The sequence below is a fragment of the Rhinatrema bivittatum genome, chromosome 1, assembly GCF_901001135.1.
Source record: "Rhinatrema bivittatum chromosome 1, aRhiBiv1.1, whole genome shotgun sequence".
NCBI classification, from domain to species: domain Eukaryota; kingdom Metazoa; phylum Chordata; class Amphibia; order Gymnophiona; family Rhinatrematidae; genus Rhinatrema; species Rhinatrema bivittatum.
In genome coordinates this window covers 159,212,422-159,236,455 of record NC_042615.1, presented here as the reverse complement: position 1 = coordinate 159,236,455, position 24,034 = coordinate 159,212,422, and the positions used below count along the sequence as shown (strand labels likewise).

The 24,034-nt window shown below is 41.1% G+C and overlaps 1 protein-coding gene across 1 annotated transcript in view; it reads left to right on the top strand.

Annotated features, from left to right (window-relative positions):
* Positions 1 to 24,034, top strand: part of NIPA2 (NIPA magnesium transporter 2) — a 72,131-nt gene that overhangs the window by 767 nt on the left and 47,330 nt on the right. The gene's annotated exons all lie outside the window — the stretch shown is intronic.

The window sequence follows — 24,034 nt, the reverse complement described above, 5'->3', positions numbered from 1 at the left end:
TTTTATATTTTTCCTCTGTGAGGACTCTCACCAGCAATTGCATGTCGTTCTGTTGATGGCCTAAGCGTGTTTTGTTTTGTTTTTAATCTTTTGGTTGCTGGGTGGATAAAATAAAGATAATTGGATTTAATTTTTTGCTCCTTTAGTAAACAGGACATCTTTTTAGAAGAGGAGGGGGATCTCTAGAGAGAATGCCACGAGGCCCGACTGATGGCCTGTCACAGCTGTTTTTGAGCACGCTGTCATGGGGAATTAAAAAAATATATATATATATCTGTATATAAACTCTTTTTGGCTTAACTGGAAGTTCCTGTTTAGCTGGTAGTGTGTTTAGAAACTGCTTACCCACAAATGACCTTTCCAGGTTTTTACTGCCATTTTGAAAGGAGAATGATGGTTTCAAGAATTTCAGATAACTTTTTAAAATATCTATTTTGACAAATTTAAATAATGTTATTACTGCTAGCTGTTTATACTCTTGAAATGTTATGCAGTGGGTTCCTTTTTTAGCAGTGACTGAGTGGAGCTTACTGACTTATGATAGAATAAAGAAGCCTGCATGATGCTTATGCAGGAAATATAATTTGTCTATTACATTTTCCAACTACAAAATTTTGCCTTTCTAAAGTTTCTTGCTAAGAATTTTGTTTAGCTGCTCTGGGTGCAGTAAGCTTGGTGGTTTTATGTAGAAAAAGGGCAGCTTTCTACCATTCGGGCCAATACAGTAAAAATCGAGGGAGAGTGGGCAAGCGCCCACTCTCCTGGCACACACACAGGACATACACTCCTGTGCGCGTGATACAGTAAACTTATTTAAATTAGGGTCCACGGCAAAAAGAGGTGCTAGGGACACTCGCACGTCCCTAGCGCCTATTTTTGGACAAGAGCGGCGGCTGTCAGCGAGTTTGACAGCTGACGCTCAATTTTGCCGGTGTCTGTTCTCGAGCCCGCTGACAGCCACCAGTTCGGAAACTGTATGCTAGCAAAATTGAGCATCCGGTTTTCAAGCCGCGGGTCCATTTAAAATTTTTTTTTATTTTTTACTTTTTTTTTTTTTTTTTTTTTTTTAACTTTTGGGGCCTCTGACTTAATATCGCCATGATATTAAGTCGGAGGGTGCACAGAAAAGCAGTTGTTACTGCTTTTCTGTGCACTTCCCCGGCGCCGGCAGAAATTAATGCCTACCTTTGGGTAGGCGCTAATTTCTTAAAGTAAAATGTGCGGCTTGGTTGCACAATTTACTTACTGTATCGTGTGGGAATACCTAATAGGGCCATCAACGTGCATTTGCATGTTGCGGGCACTATTAGGTTCGGGGGAGTTGGACGCACGTTTTCGACGCGCTATTACCCCATATTGAATAAGGGGTAAAGCCAGCGAGTCAAATGTGTGTCCAATCGCGGCTGTACTTTATTGGCCTGATTGTAAGTTGGTAGGCAGAAGGGCCACATATGTACTGTATCCCAGGCAATCTATGCTTTTCTCTTAGTTGTGGTTTGGATTTATATATAGCAGCTTACCATTCCAGACCAGAGCTCAAATCAGGTTACATCCTGATACTTTTCATGTATAGCATACAATGTTTTTCTCTCAAGACGAGTTTAATGATTTTCAAAGTGTACATTTATTTTTGTAATCAGTGCAGAATATTTTAGTTCAGGTTATTACCCCCCCCCCCCTTTTCCCCTCCACTAAATATGACATGGCAAGAGTACTGAACTATCATAGAAAAAGTAAAACAGGTTAAAAAGAAATAAGCTTAACCAATTGTCCCTGAATTCATGGATGGCCTAATATCAATATCAACACCTGATATCCTGGTAAACCGGTATAATCACATACTGAATAACCAATACTAATATTAAAAATAGCACATTGACAAAAATTATTGGTTTTCGAGGAAATTAGGATTGACTGGTTTATCGCCATAGGAACCTAGAGTTAAAAGTAAATTTTAAAACCCGCATGTGGTTCCCAGTGCGTGCACATGGACTCGCACCTATTTTATAACATGCATGTCGACTCGATAGGTCCTTTCCCCATTTCCCTCCCAGTCTGCTCCAATACAACACACAACTCCTTTATTACATATATCACTTATTCAACTTATGCTGCTGATTTAAGATACCATCTTAAAGACAGGCATTTCTTTATGCCTGCAATGGTTTCAGCAAACTTTTGCTATGCCTTTTTATATAATCATAGGTTTCCTATAAACTTTATACATTTTTCTTGCAGTTAAAAATCAAAATAATCAGAGTTCAAACTTAAGTAAAGTTATCCCTGGAACCATCCTAACACTACTCCGGTTTCAGAAACCATCAAAGTTCCTGCATTAGGGGAATACATAAGTTGTCATCTTACGGAAGGTAAAGGTCTTCTCTTCTAGACCTTTGAAAATGTCTTCATTTTTCAAGGCCCTTGACTTTTTTTTTTTTTTTTTTCTTCCTCAAGATTGGTGTCCCAGAAAAAAACATAATACCCCCTAAATCAGAAGCTGTTTTGGCATATTTTTCCAGTCTGGTTAAAATGTTACTCACAAAAGTTTGAAAGAAGACTAAGAGGTTAAAAAAGGTTTGAGATGAAGTGAGGAAAATGAGACCTGACGAGCTGTGGAGAACTTCTACTCTGCTTGGAAACAGGTGCAGAGTTTCCTACAGAACTCCAGAATTTGGCAAGGTCAAATGTTGTTGTTGTTTTAGAAATAGCATGTAGTAGTGCATCTGAAGGACTTTAGTATTGGAGTGTAAACTATAAATATGTAGGCAGACATTGGCATGTTTGTCGTATTTGAGTATTGTCTGTTTTTATGAATGTTTTTTGTTAGACTGCTTAGACATTTTTTTTATTTGCGGTATAAGTTGGTTTGTGTTTTTGTTTTTTAAACACCAGTAATTGTGCATTGAAAAGTTATAAGGAACTTTTGATGGTGAACAGTACTTCAGATAACACTTTTTAAGAACATTTGGTGTACTGTGAATGTTAACCCATGTCTACTTGCAGATAAGCCATTCATAAGACAAACATGAGAGCACGGATTCTCATGGTATAAAACAAGTAAAAAAAAAAAAGCATGCAGACAGACTTGTAACAGGGGTAGGGTATTTGCATAAGATGGGAGTAGAGTAGGAGTGTGAGGGTGTATGAGGGGAAATTGATGTGTGTGTGGTGTTTTGAGGTGAGTAAGGTGTTGGGGTGTATGGCTGTATTTTTTGTAAGCAGGTGTGGATGGGGATGTGAGGGATTGGTGGGGGGTTTAATGTGGGGGGGTTTCAAGTATAGCTGTCAGGGATAGTGGTTGGAGCAAGTGTGTGAGTATATGTGTGAATTGAGAAGCTGTGTTTAATTTTTTTTTCGGTGTGTGTGTGTGTATGTACTTTGAAAGAGTGGTGGAGATGGCTTTGAAGGTGCCTTTTGGTGCCACTCATCAACTGCTTCAGTTATTTTTCGCTGTTTTCTCTCCCTGCATTGGTATGGACCAAAAGTACTTTAATGATGAGGGGGCTTTTGTAATGAAGCAGTGGTCAGCATTCAAACAGCTTCTAACAATTTCACATAGAAAAAAAAATATTTTTTTTTTTTACTCAATGTATAATTAAACTGTAGAATTTGTTGCCAGAGGAAGTGGTGAAAACTGTTTAGAGTAGCTGGGTTTAAAAAAAAGATTTAGACGAGTTCCTGGAAGAAAGTCCATAAACCATTACTAAGATGGACAAGGGTAAATCTACTACTTAACCCTGGGATAAGCAGCATGGAATCTATCAATCTTTTGGGATCCTGCCAGGTACTTGTCACCTGGATTGGCCACTATTGCATACTGGGCTTGCTGGATCTTTGGTTTGACCCAGTATGACCAATCTTATGTTCAAGTCACCACATTTGGCAGGAAGAAAATACCATTCTCAAATGATTTTGAAAACCAGAAACATTAGATCAATATTTTCAAAGATCAAGCCTTTAAAAAAAAAAAAAAAATTCCCCTATTTGTCTTAAATGTATCATCTAGTAACTGAGAAGCTGCATCAAATATTTCCCCTGACTCTTTGGGGGTGAGGGATGTGATGTGTTGATTTGGTATGTGTAGTCTTGGGGGGGGGGGTTGGTTAGAATTGTTAAGCACACTAGACATGTGTCTAGGGCAGAGCTTTCCAAAGTGTGTCGCAACACTTCAGTGTGTCGCGCAAGCCTGGTGCATGTGACGGAGCAGAGCAAGTGGGAGCCAATGCGGCTGCCGGTGGACCTCATCCCACTGGCGGCTGAGTAGTAAAGTATCAGTGTGCTGTGCCGGAGACACACAGCAGGAAGATCGGCAGGGCCGTGGTGGAGCTCACGTCACCACGGCACGAAGAAAAAGGTCACATTTAAACGTTCAGGTGCTCCTCCTCCTCCTTCCTGCCCACGCGGCCCCGGAAGAAACATTTTGCTGGAGCCACTTGGGCAGGAAGGAGGAGCAGCATTGTTGCAGCAGGCTGAGAAGAGGGGGAGGCCCGGTAGCAGGGTTCCTGCTGCGGATCAGCCCGAGAAGATCAGGGCCGCCGCAGAGCCCATCCTGCAGCGACCTGTGAAGAGGAGGCCCAGAGGTAAGAGAGATGAGTTGAGAGACTGTGTGTGTCAGACAGCATGTGCAAGAGAGAGACTGTGTATGAATGATTGTATGAGAGAGAGCATGTGAGAATGAGAACCTTACTGTGTGTTTGAGGGAAGAAGATAGAAAAAAAGACAATATGAAAGGAAATGGCAAAAAAAAAATAAGGGGAGGTGGAACAAAAAAGCCTGTGACCAACAGATTAGAAAACTAAGATCAGACAGCAAAGGTAAAAAAAACCCAAAAACTTTTTACTGATTGGCACGTGTAATCTTTGGGAATGTGCAAGAGTAGCACTTTCTCTATGCAGATCTCACAATGTATGAGATCAACATGGAGGAAGCAGAAACCCCCATGGGGCCTGCACAGAGGAGGCAGCAGAATGGGCTTCAGTGCCAGTAGCAGCAATCTCCGCCTCCCCAATAACCACGCGGCATCAGTGGCAGCAGAGGAATGAGAGAGAGGCTCCGAGGTTGCTGGCAAAAGAGAGGGGTCTGCCTTTAGTGTTTGCATGTGTATGAATGGGTATCTTCCTGGGGGAAGTGTGTGAGTGAATGAATTGGTGCCTGCCTTGGGGGTCTGTGTGTGTGAGAACGAATGTGTGTGCATGCCTGGGGGATGGTGAGGGAGTGGTGTGAAAGAATGGGAGCCTGCCTGGGGGTCAGTTTCAGTGTGTGAGAATGATTGGGAGCTTGCCTGGGTGTGTATGTGAGGGAGCCAGAGAGAGTGAGAGCATGAGTGTGTATGAGAGAATATAGGGGAGTATGTTTGTGGAGGGGGAGAGAGTGTCTTAGAGCCTGAGAGTGTGTCAGTGTCTGAGAGCGAGAGGTTATGGTGGGTATAAGAGCATGAATGTGTATGTATGTGTGAGAGAGAATGGACATGTCAGTATGTGTGAGGGTGAGAGGATAACCTCCTAATCCTTGATAATATCAGGGTGACTGGAAATCACAATCCTTATTAGTTTTAATTATTGGGTGTTATTTGATATATGTGCTGTTTTGAAATTTGTAAAAAATGTATATGATTTTAATGAATAGAAATTCTATTTATCAGTAGTTTTAAAGTATTCTTTTATTAGTATGGTTTTACTATTAAAGCTGATGCTTTGTTTCTTGATTTTTTGTTTTATGAGGAATGGTGGTTCTGTTTTTCCATTGTTAATATACAGTCTGGCTTCTTGGGGTTTCCGTTTCAGTTTTTGTCTAATTTGTGCTCCTTTATTTTGTATTCTGTATTTGGTGAACGTCTGTCTCTGCTCTGTGTGTGTGACCATGATGAGAGACTCTGCTATCATAGGGATCTATAGCAATCTGGTTTGTTTTGTTTCCTCAGTAGGTGGTGTATTGGTATTCTAGGACCCAGTGTAATATTTACCCTTGCTCTTTCAAGGGTAAGGTTATTGTTTGAGTCCTTGGTGTTATTACTGTTATGTTACAATGGGATTGCAGTATAGATTTTGGGTGTCTTTTTGTGAGGTTTTGTGTTCACAATGTGCCTGGGCAGTGGAAGGTGTTTGTGCTGCTGTTACTGTGAGGTGACACTAGAATTTGAAAATATCTTTTAGTACAATGAGCTGTAAGGGAAACATCCAAGCTCCATTGTTTGTGCATCCACTGAAACTCCCCCAGAGTTACAGAACTGGAGGTGCAGGATTTATATGGACATTCTGTTCCTTCCTATATATTCCAGACTTCACTCTCATAGCCTCATTCAACTAATTCTATATGGCTATCAATTATGTAGTGTGAAACTGGCCAGCTTTTTAAAATTATGCAGAAGACCCTTTGGACTTTTTTTTATTAACACCAAATATTCAAAAGTTGTGTTCATCCCATAAATAGGTAAATTGAATAATACAATAACTTAGTTATAATTTATGAGTAACAATAATAAAAACAAACATTAATCTTGGAATATTATATATTTTTAATATAAATGAGAGGTTTTCACAAGATAGGTTGTGTCGTGAAACATTTTATTATGTGTATATTTAAGGAAACATACATAAATTGTCAAAATACATTTCGTTTAACCTCTGGTTTGCTAGTAGGACTGAATTACTATGTCACGAAATTTAGTTTAAAAAGTGTGTCACCAACATGAAAAGTTTGGAAAGCTCTGGTCTAGGGTGTAAAAAATCAGGGAGCAGCAGGCCTTCTAGCTGTGACAAATCTCTGAAGAGATTAGCCTTCAGCTTCCTGATATAACCTCTCCCCTACTCACCTCTTCCAGGTAGTTTGCAGGATATGGGGTGGGGACACGATGAGGATCTGCCTGGAGCAGACATAGCATTGCACAAAAGAGCTATTCTGCTTCCTAATCAACCCCTCCTCTCCTATCCTTTGGGGACAAGAATGGTGTGGGTGGTGAACCTGGAGCAGATAGAACAATGGAGGATCATTTTGAGAAGATGGGGGATTACCTGAGGATATGTGTCTGTGAGAGAAGGGAAGGGGGCAGTGTTTGTGAGTGAGAAGTGATTGCTAGATTGTATGGCTGGTTAGAAGGGGGAGGAATAGAATTTTTTTTTTTGTTTTTTTTTTTTTAATTTTTTTATGCTGACAGACTTAAGGGGTCTTCGTTTTCAGTTTAAACAGATTTTCAACCTTAATTTAGGACAATTTAAAGGAGCAGCTCCAGAGCTGCAGATTCACTATTTGTAGGCCTCCAGCTATTAAGGACAAAGTCTTGCTCTCAACCAGTGAAAGTAGTCACCCTCCAGTACTGCTTAGATGGCATTTCAAATCCTGCCTCCTCATCCACCAAACAAAGTGCCTGCTGTCTGGTGCTGCGAATGCAGCATTTGAAGCAGGTCCTTACTGGCAGACTCCCTGTCCTCGCACAAAAGCAGAAGTGCAGTGTGCGGGACCCTGAACAAGCATGCTGCCGAAAGAGAGAGGAGAAGCCTGGAGCTACCATTAGTAAGTAGTAAAGACTGAATGCTGCGGGGGGGGGATGCTGGTAAGTGGATGGGTAAGAGAATCTGCTTATTTTACTGTCTTGGCTTCTGTCCATCAAAATATATTCCGATATTTATCCGGAATTTGAGTAATTTGTTTTCACTCATTTTCTCTTGTTTCTGTTCATGTCATAATAAACCCTGATAAATTCCCTGGGGGAAAAAAAGGCAAACTGAAACTCAAGGTCCCTTTATGGAAAAATTACATATATTTGAAAGCATAGACAGCCACCTTTACATATTGTAAAGTGCCTACAGTTATTAGGTGCTTTTTTTTTTAATAATATTTGTTTTAGTCTTAGAAAAGTGAGCTGCTGTTCTACAGCATAAGGGCCACATGAGGGATTGGAGGCAGAGCATATGAACTAGTCCAGCATTTTTACTCTGAATAGTATGTCTTGTGTTCAATTGGCTTGATTACAGAGCCATACTAAAATGGATTTTTCCTTTGTAGTCAGCAATAAAGGTAAAATACATCTGATCTGAGAGTTCATACATAGCTGCCTGCTTGTGTCGGGGACCGGTATGAAGCCTGTTAGAGGTCACTCTTGACTAGGTCTCTTCTTGGCTCCCAGTCCTCCTTGTCTTGGATTGCTATGTCATGCCATTAATTCAAGCTACTTGCAACCCTCCAGAATTCTACCAGAAATCTTCAGTAGCATGAGGTGCCAGTGCTGATGTAGGCTAGCACATTTCTTAGGCTTTTTTATATTCCACTTTTTGGTACCTCAAAGTGGATTACATTTATTTTTAATTTTTATTTTTATATACCGATTTTCATGCATTAAATGCATATCAAACCGGTTTACAATGAAACAGTATAAGCAGGAAACAACATTCCTTAGTCTGATACATTGAAACTGTAGGTATTTCCTTGTACCCAGGGGGCTTACAAGCTAATTTTGTACCTGAAGCATCAAAGGGTAAAGTGACTTGCCCACTGTCCCAAAGAGCAGCAGTGGGAATTTGATCCCTGGTTCATGGCCCACTGCTCTATCCACTAGGCTACTCCACTCATAACCCCTGCTTGCCCTTTTTGTGCTTTTCTATAGCACCCATGTACTAGTTTAAATGATTTATAATTATAAGAAAATGTGATTTTTTTTTAAACTAAAAAATTCAACTAAACCATACCATACCACCCAAAATTTTAGTTGATTACTTTGTTTCCTTACTTTTTTTACTTCAGCCTCTTTCCCCCTTCCTATTCTAACTTTTTCCCATCTTTCCCTTACTCCCAGCCTCTTCCTGTTCTCTCCCCCTTTCTCCTGCTCAGTAGCACTTTCTCTTTAATGTGATTCTGTGAAATTCAGGGCTGTGTTAATCAATGTGGAAAACTGCATATCCCTGAGCCAGCATCTTGAATATCAGTAAGGGGGAAAATGCCATGGGAGAAATATCTATATATTTGGTTATTGACTCAGCTCAGATATTTTGCATGCTTTTGTATGCAAGAGACAAATCTTTATGGTATTATATAAGAAGACCATGGTGGCGATGAAGTGAGGCCTATCTGGTTCCCACCCACCACTCCTTCAGCAGCAAGGGAGTGCTGCCCCCCCCCCCCCCCCCCTGAGAGGGAAGAAACAAGCCGATGGTGAGGACCACCTAATGCCCGCACAGACACCAGAAGACCGCGGCGGCGAAGCTAAAGGTGCTTACAGCAAAGGAGCCTGCCTCTTTTTGCACCCCTTTGTGCGTGTCTGAAGTGCAAGCTTGAGGTGATTGTCTACTGTCCCCCTGGCATACTTCAAAAAGATTGTTCACATCTGATTGAATAATTCGCTAAGGTTTTCCCATCACCAGAATCCACTTTAATTGTAGGAGACTTCAACCTTCACATAGACAAAACACCAAGATCATTAATCTGTGAAATGTTTTTAGAAGCAATGAAAGCCCTGGATGGCCCCAGTTTGTGTCAAATGTCACTCATAAAGCAGATCGCACTCTAGACCTAATATTTGCCTATACAAGTAATTGCCTTGTCAATACCTCACACTCTATATTGCCCTGGTCTGGTCACTAGTTAATAAAAGTGAATATAGCCTTCACCAGCCAAACCCATAATAGAATTGACAAGCTTACTTTTACCTTCAGAAAAAAGATAGAGATGGAAGAACTTGCTGAAGCAATGGGGAAAAAAGATACATGAACTAAATCAAACATTGGCATTTGAGTCCTGGGATAAGTTAGTCTGACATAGCGGGAAAACCTCAATCCTGTCCAGACTAAAACTATTAACAAAGAAAGGAATAACTCCAAGCAAAAGAAGCCCTGGTATAATGATGAATTAAGAAGCACTAAACAGAAACTTAGAAAACTGGACATTTCTTCCATTGTTTCTCTATCGGCGGAATCACTAGAAAAATATAAATGTTTCCTCACCAAATACTGTATGCTAACCAATAAAGCAAAAAAAGATTACTATGCCAAACAAATTGACTTCTAATTCCAAACTGCTTTTTGAGACTGTTAAACATTTAATTAAAGACCTGACATCATCCATCTTGAACTTCACAAAGGACTCATGCAGTGAATATGCCACCATACTCATTGACAAAATCAATAAGCTGAAAAACAATTCACGATTTGTTCTCAAACAAAAACACCTGTAGACTCAAATGACATTGTGGAATGTGGACCACTTAACTAAGTATCGAAACTGGAAATCGGTCCAATCTTTACTAAAATTAAACCTGCTATTCACCCATGTGACCCTATATCAGCTAATTCTTTGAAACAAGTACACCGTGTTAAAATTTTGACACAACCTTATCTAATCATTCATTATCAGAAGGAATTATACCACATGAATTTAAAACAAGTGGTAATAAAGCCAATCTTAAGACTGGTAGAACTGATGATTGGGACAACTATCGACCAATATCCAACTTGCCGTTTCTAGCAAACGTTCTTGAGAAAGCAGTGTTATCCCAAATTGTAAATCACATAGAAGATCAAAATATTCTCTATTCAAATCAATTTGGATTTAGGAAACATCACTCAACTGAGACACATTACTCCTCTCATTAACGAACTCCGTTTTACGAGGGCTTGACATGGATGAATCTTATTGCCTTGTGCTAATTGACCTAACAGCCGCCTTTGACACTATGGACCATAACATTATATTATGCCGTCAGATGAGAAACATAGGGATTGATGGCATAATTATCAGATGGTTCACTTCATTTTTATCTAACAGAACATTCCAAGTCAAACTAACAACAATATATCTGACACTTTCCAATGTGATACAGGGGACCCTCAAGGCCTCAGCACTCTCAGCAACACTATTCTATCTTTACATGCTTCCTCTATAAATTACTGACAAATCTAGGAATAACGTTTTTCTTGACGCTGACACCTTAGTTTTCAAATGATCTGGATAGTGGGATGTAAAACATAGCCTCGATAATCTCTATGTGAAAGCAATACAACACAAACTATCACAACTTCAACTGACCTTAAACTCTAAAGAATGAAATCATTTGGCTAAGCAGAACTAAACAGTTAAACCACTTGCCCTTGACCTAGGTAACTTTCAAATTAATCCCTCAAATCAAGTATGAGATGTAGGAGTACAGCTTGAGGAGAACCTCAAAATGAAAATTCACATCAGTAAATTAAGACACGCTATGCAAAGTTACGTATAATACATCTGCTGAAACCATTATTAACTTTTGTAGACTACTGTACTGCAAACTCTAATCTTCTCAAAGCTTGATTATTGTAACTCCTTACTACTAAGTCTTCCAGCAAGTCACTTAAAACCAATAAAGCTGCTACAAAATGCAGCAGCAAGACTATTTAGGATCTGGGAAATATGATCACACTGCATTGGTTACCAGTATAATCCAGAATCTACTACAAAGTATTAACAATAATATTCAACATCACTCACTAAAATAACATCGGATTATTAGGAGTGACACTACAACCTTACAACCCTCATCGAACACTAAGATCTCAAAATAAAGGACTGTTGTCTGTTACCACAATACGGTGCACACATCTGATGCAAATAAGAGATCAACTGTTTTCAATAGCAGTTCCAAGATCTGGAATTCCCTGCCCGAGGCGTTAGGCATTCTACCAGAAAGAAAGATTTTAAATGTGAATTAAATATGGCTATTCAAAAATGCATATAATTGAACTTTAAAAATGTTGTGTCCGGTCTCAGACGGCTTTGACCTCTGTGCCTCACCTTTCTTCCTTCTCTCTCCTCAAGCCTTGGGAAGATAGCTGCTGCCACATCTTTATGCCACTCTCTCCGGCGCCCCTGGATTGGCAGTGGCGACAGTGTTTGCCATGATTTTCCTGAGGGCCTCCTAGGGTGTGTGTGCGCCTGCCATCCACGTCATCATGGGAACCTCAGGGGTGTCCCCTCTGTGACATCATCACATCCTGGTATTTTAGCCTGCCCTTCATTTTGTGTTATAGTTAGTTAGGTTTGGGTGGACCCTTGGACACTGTGGCAGCTGACCACACCCATGGGGGGAAGTCCTATGAGGGACCACAGGTCAGGCTCAGCTCTGGACACACAAAACACAGAGAGTTCTTTATTTAGACAGTTTGTGAAACCACCAGAGGTGGCAGTAGTGAGTAAGTAATGTAGCCCACCCTAAGGTACCTGGAGAGCATGGCAGGAGGCAGCACCCAAGCCGGTCCAGAGACACTGGAGAAGACTGCAGACGGATGCCGCGGTAGCCAGGCGTCCATGAAGAGCAGGAGGAGTCGCAGAAGAGGAAAGGTAGGCGGAGTGAAGCCGTCGAGCAGCAACAGTCGCAACAGTTTGCTAACAAACTGAGTTAGCAAGGATTGGAATGCCTCCGGTCTAAGCTGCTGTGCTGCAGGAAGCTCTCTGCCCTTCGGGGTATTCTTCGCTAACTTGGGTACCTGCTGCATGGGGGGCCCTTCTGCTCTTTCAGGTACCTATCCTGGGTACTCGCTCCTAGAGGGCCTGCTCTCCCTAATCTGGTGCCTGCCAGGACCACCTACAATACAGCTTCTGCTCAGTGAGTACTACCTTTCAGACTGTCTCACCTTCAGCTTCAGCACTCAGAGTTTACATCCTGGACCTGTCCCTGCTATGCCACACTGCCTATCACCTACTCAAATGTGAGACTGGTCTCCTTTGCTGAGGATCCCTGGACTACCTTCACTGCTGCCCATCCCGGGCAGTACCATCAAGCTATACAATAAATACTACTTCTGTGTCTGCGTGTATAGAGTCTAGCCTAGTACTGCAATTCCTCACAGGGCTCCTCCCCATGGGAGTAGCCATCACCGCAATACCCAAGAATCTACTCCAGCACTTCATAAAATAAAAAAACACCAGAATATGAAGGACAAAAGTGATAGAATCATGAAGAATAAATCAATCAAACAGAGAATGGAAGGTTCTCAAAACACACGAAGACCATGAAAACTACCATTTCATTTCTAATTATCCTTACACTTTGCCTCATGTACTAGACCAATTTTAGTATCTTCTAGTATATTTCTGTTGATATCAATGCCCAACTGTGAATACCTCCTCTATAACCAATCTGTTTCTTTGGTTGTTATAATTATGAATATCACCTTGTAAACCATTGTGATTTATATATGGAATGACAGTATATAAAAATGTCTAAATAGTGTGTGGTTGTGTTTTTTTTTTTTTTTTTTTTTTTTTTTTATATTTAGTGGCACACCATCATTCTACTTGTAGTAATTAATAAATACTAATTTATTTAAAAATTTTATATACAGACATTCATTTGCATATCGCATCAGTTTACAAAGAACGGTAAATTTAACTTTGGAAAGAAGTGGAAAAAGTTACATGTAACAAGGCGGGGTATAAAGGGGAGGAAACAAAAAGGTGGGTCAAGACCAAGAACAGGCATTTATAACTGAACTTGAAGGCATAAATAAATAGACCATTATGTTGGGGGAAGGGTGGGAACAGGGAGGCTAGCGAGGAGAGGGCGGGTGAGAGAGGCGAGATTATGTAAATGACAGTTTGAATAGCCAATTTTTTTTTTTTTCTTGAAAGTCCTTGTGCTGTGTTCTTGGGGTAAGTCCAGAGGCATAGAATTCCATATTGATGGCCCAGCTATGGATAGTGCTTGTTTGGAAATATATGTTGGATAAGTTTGGACTATGGTGTTACAAGGGATCCTTTGTAGACTGATCTGGTGGGTCTGTTAGAGATATGATAGTGTAAAGAGTCGTTAAGCCAGTGAACATTCTGGTTGTGAAGAGTTTTATGAATAATTGTGAGGCTCTTGTGGAGGATTTCTGGAGTGGATCAGGAGCCAGTGGAAATCTTTAAGAATTGGGGTGATATGTTCTTTTCTGCAGGTTTTGGTGAGGATTCTAGCTGCTGCGTTTTGCAGCATTTGGAGAGGTTTGAGGTGGTTGTGGGTACTACTAAGAGTAGTGAGTTACAATAATCAATTTTTGTAAATAGTGTGGCTTGGAGGACTGTCCGAAAAGTCATTATAATGAAGGAGGGGTCTTAGTTTCTTTCTACCTGTAGTTTGTAGAAGCACTCTTTGGTGTGGTGTTTTTTTTGTTTTTTGTTTTTTTTAATTGAGTTGGCTGTCAAGAATGACACCTAGGTCTCTTACATGCTGGGGGAATGTAAAGGAGTGGTCCAAGGGGGGAGGGTTTGTAGTGATCTGGGGAGATAAGTAGCTCTGTTTTGAATGTGTTGAGGGCAAGTTTGAAGTTTTGAGAGGAGGTGGTCGATCAAAGCAAGGTAGTTGTCCCATGTCTTGAGGGTTTTAGGTATAGATTCTGTGATGGGGATAAGGATTTGGACATGATCCGCATAGATATGTGTAAGACCAAGGTCAGCAAGGAGTTGGCAAAGGGGCAGAAAATAAACATTGAAGAGGGTCGGGGAGAGGGATGAGCCTTGGAAGTCCATGAGTTAAGTTAATGGGATTGGACTCATTATTGCCTATTCTAACCTTGTGGAGTCTAAGGATTCAAACCAAGTAAGGGCTATTCCAGTAATGCCTATTTCAGAGAGACTATCTATTTAAAATGTTGTGGCTGATATGTCCAACATAGCTAGAATGTAGGATTGGCCTTTGTCAAGTCCTTTGAGGAGGGTGTCTGTGAGGGATATTAAGTGTTTCAGTGTTAAAGAATTTACGGAAGCCGAATTGGGATGGGAATAGGATATTATGTTTTTCTAGGTAATCGGTAAGTTGCAGGTTAACTATCTTTTCTATAAGTTTAGCTAGGAACGCAAGGTTAGAGATTGGCCGGAAGTTTGATGGGTCGAGGTTAGGTTTCTTTAAAACGGGTTTCAGAATGACTTGTTTCAAAGCGGTGGGGACATATGAGAGGGAGCAGTTGATAATTTCTGCTAGTGGTTTAGCTATAATATCTGGAGTGGTCAGAAGGGATTTTGTAGGGATGGTTTCATTTTCTTTAGCAGTGATGATATTTCAGAGGCAGAGGTGGTTTCAAAGGAATCCAGAGTGATATTAGGATTTTTAGAAATGACCTCTGGGAAGGGGGTGGATGGTTGGAATCATGACATAAGCTTGGCAATTTTGTTGTGGAAAGAGTCTGCTAGTTCGTTACATTTGCTTTTGGCTTCATTATCTGAGATGGGGGTGGAGCTGTTTTTGTGAGTTCTGAGACATATGAGAAGAGGGCTTTGGGATTATATTGGAAATTATGGATTTTTAGGACTTAGTAGTCAGGGGTTTTTTTTTTTTTTTGAGGATGGTAATTCTTTTTTAAATTTGTTCAATTATAACATTTACAAACAAATGATACAATTATGTATTCAGATATAAAAAAAAAAACCAAACAATCATATTTCAGTAGGTAATTTCTCAAAACATCTGATCTAGCCCACATCTAGGGAAGGTTTAAGTGCATGTCTTTTCTTAACACAACCCATTTCCTTAACCTATCTAACAATTTTGAGTCTTGTCCCGAATAAAACACTGTAGTTGTGAAAGGTCTAAGAAAATAAATTTATTTGGCACTTACACGGAAACTTTAAAAAAAAAAAAAAAAAAAGTATATCCAAAGCTGCTTGTTTTAAAGATAAAAATTGTTTCTGCCTTGCTTGAGTAGCACAGGATACATTCGGAAAGATCTGAATCTTTTGACCACAAGTCAAAAGTTTTTCTTATTTTTTTATTTTTTTAAAACATTTACTAAAGAACAGATCTTTTATCTCTTTTTAATGAAAAGGTAACAAGCAAAGTAGCTCGGGATGCTATATTATCTAATGAGTCCTCTAGGAAAGTTGACACTCCAGGGCTTTCTAGTATGCAGCATTTTTGTTTGGGGTAAATACATTTTAGAAATCATTGGAATACTCTGACAATCATATGAAATAATTTCAACTACATAACTTTTTGAATAGTTCAAAATCTGACAATCTAGATATTGGAAAATTCAGTAATCGTAAATTGTGAGAACTCATTTCATTCTCTATTTGTTCGATTTCTAGTGTATAGCACTAAGTTATGTTTAATAAAAGATACATTGGTGGCTTGCATATTTTTTACCATTTGGGTTCAAATTTGCTACTGCCTGCTCCGCTTTCAGTCCTTTTATCTAGGTCCACAAATTTTTCCCTTGTTTCTACAGAAAAAGTATAAACTCTAGAAACAGTACCAGACAATTTCTTGTCTAGATTCATTATCAGTCGCCATAGGTCCAACATTGATAGTTTTGTTGAACCTGAAAATGTTTCTTCTACTATGCTACCTAGTTCAAGGACTGCTGGACATGGAACAGTGATGTTTCTCACAGTGGCCTCACCCATATTTCTTGTATGTTTCCCCCTGTGTTGTCACCATCACCTATCATGGTGTGGATTTCATTCACTTGGGATACTATTATCTTCCCCAAAGGACCTTCCATTATAGGATACAAGGAAGGTTGTGAGGACTTGGGGCTCAGGGGGACTCCTAAAAAAGTTTCCGTCTGCTATTCCTCCTACAATAGTCTCCTGCATTCTAACTATGTGGGAGTCCATTGGTCCAATTCTTTTTGACTGTGGAGATGTAGGCGAAGTATAATTTTTTGATTTGTTTTCTACCTATATTAATTTCTTACCCAAGGGCGCGCCCCTTTGGTGCACGGCTTCGGCTACATGCCAGTGGCTGTGCGCCGCAGGGCACTAAATCTTATGTCTGTCCCGCGGGGTGCCTCCCGCTGACGTCACTTCTGGGTCCAGCCCACAGTCCGGGGCTCTCACCTCCAACTTTCAGGTAACTTGAGGATTGTAATTCTGTAGGAGTGGAGGGAGTGTTTTTATATGCGGTTAGTAAGGGAGGGGAAGGATCCTTGCGCTATTTCTTTTCTCTGGCTCTTGATTCTTGTTTAGAGTATCTTAAGGTCAGGGGAATAACAAGGTTTTTTGTACTAGCTGCGGGGATTAGTTCTTTAGTCACAAGTGGGCAAAATTTGTCAGCGATAATTTTGGTTATCTTGTTCTAGGAGAGGGCTGTGTCAGGATTAGAGAAGTCTAAATTATTGAATGCTTTGGGGGGGGGGGGGGATATCAAATCATTTTTAGAGCAAGGTTCTTGAACTGTATAGTATTAGTGCAGGCTATTGCTATTATATATTATTTTTCTATTCTGCTGATCCTGATTTGTGTTCCACAAATTACAAAGTTAAAGCATTTAAACAATCAGACAGATATAGTTGGAGGTAAAAATTTTAGATACTGATAACATTCAAAGAACAAAAGAATTGCCATCCTGGGTCAGAATGAGGGTCTATCAAGCCCAGTATCCTGTTTCCAACAATGGCCAATCTAGATCCCAAGTACCTGGAAAGATCCCAATTAGTAGGTCCAATTATTATTATTTATTTCTTTTATATACCGACATTCAATCGAGATATCACATCGGTTTCCAGATAACCAAGAGAATAGGGCGTAGTCCGCCCTATTTTACATTATAACATGGTAACCAAAAAAAAAAAAAAAAACCAATTATAACATATTATAACAGTGGTACATGGAACAAAAGGTTATAGGATATAACAAAAGGTTATAGGAAATAACATATGTACATGAATGTGTTGTTGATAAAATAAATTTAGGATTAGGGACTTGTTGGTAAGGTAATTTAGGAATAGAGGTGGGGGGGATGAGGGAAGGGTGGGGGGAAGGTGGGGTGGGAGGAAGTAGTGGAGTGAGAGATGCTGCTAACACCCAAGGATAAATTTATTTTATTAATATTTATATATTGCTTCACCGATTTAAAGACTCCAGAGCTCTTGCCTGTTTCTGGGGACTATGCATGGAATAGGGAGCCTTTCGGAGAATGCTACCTTGGAGGTTCTGCTTTTCAGCTTTCTACCTAAAAACCTAAATTTGGCTTCCAGAACCTCCCTCCCATGCCTTCCTATGTCGTTGGTGCCCACATGTACCACGACAAGCCAGCTTCTCCCCAGCACTGTCTAAAATCCTATCTAGGTGATAACATGAGGCCTGCCACCTTCGCATCATGCAGGCAGGTTACCAGGCTATCCTCGCATCCACCAGCCACCCAGCTATCTAAATTTCTAATAATTGAATCAACTGTCAGCTGCCCTAACCCTTTCTTCTTGAGCAGGAGCCCTGGAGTCTTGTCCTTGATGTGAGAGGACAATGTATCAACTGGAGAGGAGGACCTTGCCACAGGATCACTTCCTGTGACACCAGGGTGATGTTTTCTGACCAGGTGACTTTCCTCCTCCAAGGCAGCACCAGGGCTACTAGACTGGAGTTTGGACTTGGCTACTATGTCCCATAAGGTCTCCTCTCTATACCTTTTTCTCTGTTTCACCTCCTCCAGGTCTGCCACTCTAGCTTCCAGAGATTGTACTTGTTCTCTGAAAGCCAGGACCTCTTTACACTGGGAGCATGCATACAACTTCTTACCAAACGGTAAAAGAAATCACTCGATGCAAAAGATAAGAAGGCCCCTTTCTTGTTGCTGGATTGTTGCCTTTATCTTATTTTTGTTGAGTTCTTAAGGATACTAAGCCAGTTGGAAATCATAAATTAGTCCTTTAAATTTATTGGTGTATTCCCTATTAATCTGATTGATTAATCTCTTTATAAGGGCTGCGGCAGTCCTGTGTTTTAAGAAAAGTCTGAGTACAGATGACAACACTGGCATAAGACAATATCCAATAAAGAACAGCAAAAAAATTGCTTACACAATTATTTTAATGTTTAGGCCTTCCAACATTCTGTTTAACACTGCTTTCTTCCCCCCCAGTAACGATCTCCAATTGTGGATGGCTGTTATGAAATAGATAATGAGTTCACTATTAAGCTGTGGATTCTAGATACAAAGAAATCAGGTTTGGGTTCCAAACTCTCAAAAATGCTTTCTGTCATTCACAGTTTTTATGGAAATGGATAACTTTTCCATGAATAAAAGGCTATGCATTTGTATACATCATTGCTTCAAAGTAGATGTGTTAAATTTATTTCTCAAACTTTTTTGGCATACATTTTGTATACATGTCCGCTATGCATCCATTACACAACACATTACAAAGAAAATTGGGATACGGCAGGTACAGGAGACCCATGATGTAAATGATAGACCCCATACTTTTTCATATTTAAAAAATTCCCCTTTTTAGATCAAAGCACAACTTTTCTAGATCTATATCTCAGACCTGGGTCTACCAATAAACTAAAGTAGGAGTAATAATGAAGTGTGCTGCCAATAACAGCTGGTCCACTAATTTCCTGCACTTCACCAGTACTAAGGACCTGTCCCATTTGTTGTTGATGCTGTTGCACATGTTCAGCCTTTTCCCAAGAAGACCTAGTAAAGGCTGAACATGTACAGCAGCATCAATAACATCAGCAATTTCTTGTGTAACTTGGGACCAAAATGTTTGAATTACAGGACAATACCACACGTGGATAAAAGAACCTCTTTGACCACATCCCCTCCAGCAATCTGGACTCTCATCAGCAGAAAACTTTGGATCTAACAACGGGGTATGGTAAGTCCTATGAAGCAATGTACCATAAGCACTGTACATCTGGCCCAAATAGTCTTCTGAGATCTAGGCCCAAATCAACATTCCAGATATTAATCAGCTTCTGGGAAGTGACCCTTCCAAATTTATTGGCCAAGATGCCCCAATATATAACTGCTATACCTTTCTTAAGAAAGCCCACATTGATGATAAAACTTTACAAACCATTTAAGGAACAAGCAGGTTGTGCCAGATCCAAGTGACCTTCTAAAGCCTGTCTCAGTTGAAAGTAACAGGCTTGGGAACCATGATCCAGCTCATCATTTTGAAGTTCATTGAACTCCAGAAAGCCATTCTCATCCCACAGCTGTGCTATGCAGAGCAGGTCCTTATCATGCCACACTTTCACCATGGGCTTAAAAGGTATAGCTGCAAATATTTGGGTTAGCTAGCATTGGTGGTGCCTTTAATTTCTAATTGGCTCCCAGGATAAATTTTACAATGTCCAGAAGGTGTGCAAGAAGATTCCATTCTAGTCTCTGAAGAGGGTGCGCCCTCCCCAATGTCTGGCCAAGGGGCACGATAGCCCTTGGACCAAGTGGCAGAGTTGGTCAAGTCTTTCTTACCCTCCTTGTCCCTAGCCACTAGAGAGGTAACTCTTCAACCTTTCCTTTCCAGGATGTAGTATTTTCTCCCACAAGAAGGGGTCCCATTTATTCCTGACCCAAGCGTACATCAGAACCCCCGCAGGGTGGTTCTAGCCCTCGCCACTCTAGCAGTGGAGTTCAGCCAATCTGAGGAGGTTCAGCAGGAATACATCTTCCAAGGCAAGCAGAACCCTCCTCATCACTTACTTCATCACTGGAATCTTGGATCTGTGTTCCCTCTCCAGCCCCCACCCAAATCTCCAAAACACACCCGTTTCCACCAAGGACCTCTTATTCAAGGTTCATGGATAAGTCAGTAAAGACAAAGACCTTGCATGGAAGTCCTCAGCTTCTTCAAATTGTAGATACATCGGCTGAGCCAGACATTTTAATTCATGCTGTTCTGCAATATTTACAAACAAGGATGTGGGAAAACCTAATCTGTTGTGTTCCCAGGGCCAGGAAGTTAGACTTGAAGTAGAGTCCAGAAAACTCCAGGATTTCAGGTAGTACAGCTACTTTATCAATCAGTTGAGGTGGAATTGGAGCTAAAATATAGCAAGGGAAACATTAATATTCTCCAACACTCCACCAAAGAAAGATCCCAGGCTCCTGGACTATTTTGGGAAAAAAAAGTTCTAACATTCCATGCTTAATTTTAATATTCTGGTTACCAGTTTTACATACTATGGGGTAGATTTTCAAATAGCGCGAATTGGCCTACTTTTGCTGGCGCATCAGGCGCAAGCAAAAGTAAGCTGGATTTTAGTAGATACGCGCGGAGCTGCGCGTATCTGCTAAAAACCTGGATCGGCGCGCGCAAGGCTATTGATTTTGTATAGCCGGCGCGAGCCGCGCAGCCTACCCCCGTTCCCTCCGAGGCCGCTCCGAAATCGGAGCGGCCTCGGAGGGAACTTCCTTTTGCCTTCCCCTCCCCTCCCTTCCCCTACCTAACCCACCCACCCGGCCCTGTCTAAGCCCCCCCTTACCTTTGTTGGGGGATTTACGCCTCCCAGAAGGAGGCGTAAATCCCCGCGGGCCTCTTGCGCGCAGGGACGCGACCTGGGTACGGAGGGCGCGGCCACGCCCCCGGACAGCCCCGGGCCCGCCCCCGACACGCCCCCCTCGGAGAACCCCGGGACTTACGCGAGTCCCGGGGCTCTGCGCGCGCCAGTAGGCCTACGTAAAATAGGCTCACGGGCGCGTAGGGCCCTGCTCGCCTAAATCCGCCCGGATTTGGGCGGATTTAGGCGAGCAGGGCTCTGAAAATCCGCCCCTTAGATGATTGCTTTCAAAAACTGGAACTGTTTCTTATTTCAGCAGACTGCAGCTCCTCAATGTGGAGAAGTGATTACATCATCTTATTCTTTTAATATGAGGCGTTCTCCCATGGCTGCCTGCTCCTTATCAACCTCCATCTGAGCACACCGAATGGCTTGGTTAAGGATTAGTAGTTTGCACAACGACATTCACAATAAAGTTAGTGGATCTCGTCTTCAGAGACAATCTCAGAAAAACAGTTGTCCAAATCAAAGAGCAATATGTGGCAGTTGAGTCACTCTCAACCAGCTTCTAGGAAGCCCTCTTTTGCTTATAAGTGTTCATATCATTCTCAACTATTTCTGTGGCATCAGGCTTCCGCCCCTGCTTCCAGCACGAGACCGACAGCATGAAAGGTGCCAACCAAAAGCAGCACAGGTCCAGCCAAAACCCGGGCCAATCTCCAGACCAGTACTAATTCTGAGTCATTTTATTCTGTTTGATTATATTGTGATTTATGATTTGTATATTTTATGTATGTAAAATTGTAATCGGCATATATTCAATGTAATCAGCATTGAATATATGGAAATAGCGAAAAATAAATTAAATACCTGGAGGAATAGCACAAGGTTGCTAAAGATTGTAGAATTGGGTTACCACTTACTTTTCTCCTGGTTTACCATATTTCCTTATTTTTCAGCCTTCAATCCGGGTCAGTCTCACTTGGCACAACTCTGCCTGGAGGCAGACTCTCTCTCATCAGACAGCTGGCGATTTAAAAATCTGTCCCACCCAATCATGGCCAGAGGTTCTATTATTTCTGCTGTTTCCTTATCCCCAAGAAAACCAGGGGATTGAGACACATCCTGGATTTAAGAAGTCTGAACCAAGAATCTGCTATGGGAGAAAAATCAAGATTAACTCCCTCCACACAACTCTTCCCTTCATTCAGCTAGGGGGAGTGCATGTGGTGCTCTGATCTGAAGGACATCTATGTTCACATACCCATCCCTTCCTCTCGCTGGTACTATATATGTTTTATAGTGGAATTCTCTCACAACCAGTATTGGGTGCTCCCTTTTGGTCTCTCAGTGGCACCAAGAGTCTTTACCAAATGTCTAGCTATAGTAGCAACACATCTCAATCATCAGGGCATCTGTGTCTTCCCTTACCTAGACGATTGGATGGTGTCTGTGACTTCCTAAGAAGAACTGCCCTCCCTACAAAAGACAATTTAAATTCTACGATTCTTGGTAAATTTTGAAAATTAACCCTGATTCCCATCTCAGAAAATCAGATTCATTGTAGTATGGTTAGACTTTTCAGGAGAGTGTGTTCTTCCGACAGAGCAATTAAACACTAGCTCATCCATTGAACACAGATCAGACAACAGCCAGGGAAATGTTAGTTGTACTGGGCCACATGGCAGCAGTGGTTCATGTAGTATCACTAACCCGCCTCCACTTCCAATCGGACAGTTTAACTCAGCCCTTGACGACTTGAATGAATGTTGCAAGAAATGAAGCAAGTGCATCTATGGTGGCTAGACCCCAAATTCTTCAAAAGGAGGCACCACTTTGTCTACCTCCTCATCAGGTGACATTAGCCACAGATGCTTCCACCAAGAGTTGAGGAGCCCAAATAGGTTCTTTCTGAATCCAAGGGACTTTTTCATTAATAGAAAGTTAATTTCAGATTAATGTTCTGGAACTGCAAGTGATCAGATATATCTTAACGACTTTCTTCCATCTGCTTGGGGGAAAGAGCAAACCGTCAATCAAGAAGTCATTATCTATGTCAACAAGCAGGCTAAGAAGAGATAAAGATATGGCAATGGGCTTGCAATCAAGTGGTTCTTCAAGCAACCTGCTTCACAGGGATCACCAATATGTTAGTAGATCTCCTTAGCAGGGTATTTTGCCCACATGAATGGTCTATTCAGCAGTCAACAGCCAATAGACTGTTCGGTCATGAGGACATCCCTCAATTGACCTCTTCCTGTTAAAGGAAAATAAAGTGAAAAGGTTTTGTTTGATTCTTCTCAGTGAACTCTGATCCACTCAGGATGGTTTATTGCTCAACTGGAAAGCAGGTTTCATGTATTCTTTTCCACAGATTCCATTGATAGCCAAGATGGTATAAAAAGTGCTCAAAGATAAGGTTGTCTGATACTACACCAGCATGGCCCAGACAAGTGTAGTTCATGTACCTAATACAACTGATAATCAGTACCCCCAATCTCTCTAGGGGCTGATCCAGCCATTTTAACTCAAGAAGGACGTCTACATCATCTGAACCTCTGCTTTCTCAACTTGACAAGCTGGATGTTGAGTGCTCACTGATTGAAGGAAGTTGAGAACATATCTACCCGGAAGCCCTCCACTAGAAGAGTATATACCTTTTAAATGGAAATTGTTTTTGTCCTGGTGTCGTCAAAGCTCTTTCAGACCATTCATAAGCAAGCCATGAGTCACTCTAGTATTTGTTCTTTCTTTCTTTTTCTTCCTAAAGTCTCGGTACCTCATTAGCAAAAATACATCTGTGTGCCATCGCGGCCACATTTAAATTGAGGTAGGATGCCAACCATCCTTTAGCATTGGAGTTCAT